Raw genomic sequence first — 1,108 nt, forward strand, 5'->3', positions numbered from 1 at the left:
TTTTCCTGATTTTGCAACTTTACTCGTTTATATCTCTGCTTCTGGACGGTGAATTTTTTTCACTTTTTGCATGTTAGCTTAGATTAATTAATTTAAACCGTTTGTCTTTCAAATTTAGAAAAATTCTGTAGGTGAAAAAAATAATTAGAGGCACAATTCAAAAAAACGTATTTTTCTGAAAAACTGACCTACAGATTTTGTTGAATTTTAAATATTTTAGAGAGCATTTCTAACATTATCTGGTAACGATGAATGGGAAAATTTCACCGTCCCGTTTCTTCAAAAAGGACCCCATATGTTGATTTTAAGGCTCAAAGAAATGCTTAATATCGTTGCCATGGTAACATTATTTTGGAGGAAAACATAATGTGAGAAATCTACGATAGGTACTTAATATCCTGGCCAAATTTCGTCTTGATATGATCGCCCTAACTGTATCTAAGGACAGAATATGTTTATTTGTTTGAAAAAAGGAGAAACTATTTCGAGCCTCCTTAAGTTCAAAATGAATGCATGTTTTTTTTAGTTTCCTTTCCTTTACTTTCTTGAAAATATAGCAGCATACTTGTCTTTGTCCACTTGGATAGTGCGGACCTGCGTGGAAACAACCAGTGAAACAACCAAATTTTAGAAAAACCATACTCCAGAAGATGAACATGACGGCAATGAAGAGATATCATACAAAACACTAACCAAGTGAAGATGATGCCAGCTTAAAGCTTCGTTGCTATGCTCAAAAAAGTTTTTTTTCGGTAAAAACCTTTCATCCCTTCAACGATCGATCCTCTCTTTGGTTCCAGTCCTTCCCTGACAGGTCACGCAAAAGCATGACAAACGAAATTTTGCAAGAGCTTTACAAAATCACAGATTTTACTCGTTTAGATCAATGCTGACCTCTATCACTTACTTTACTTACTATCTACAAAATGTGACGAAATGAAAAAATTCCCACCGTAAGAAGTTATTTTTTAACATTTTCTTCCTCGTGCGATCGAATTCCGGTAGTGGTTGCAATGGATAGAGCGTACGAAAATGCTCTTCGAGGCTGAACTCTAATGTTTACGACATCCCTAGCGGCATGCAATTATCTAAAAATCCCACTCCTAAA

This window comes from Montipora foliosa, chromosome 4 (assembly GCF_036669935.1).
Source record: "Montipora foliosa isolate CH-2021 chromosome 4, ASM3666993v2, whole genome shotgun sequence".
NCBI classification, from domain to species: Eukaryota; Metazoa; Cnidaria; class Anthozoa; order Scleractinia; family Acroporidae; genus Montipora; species Montipora foliosa.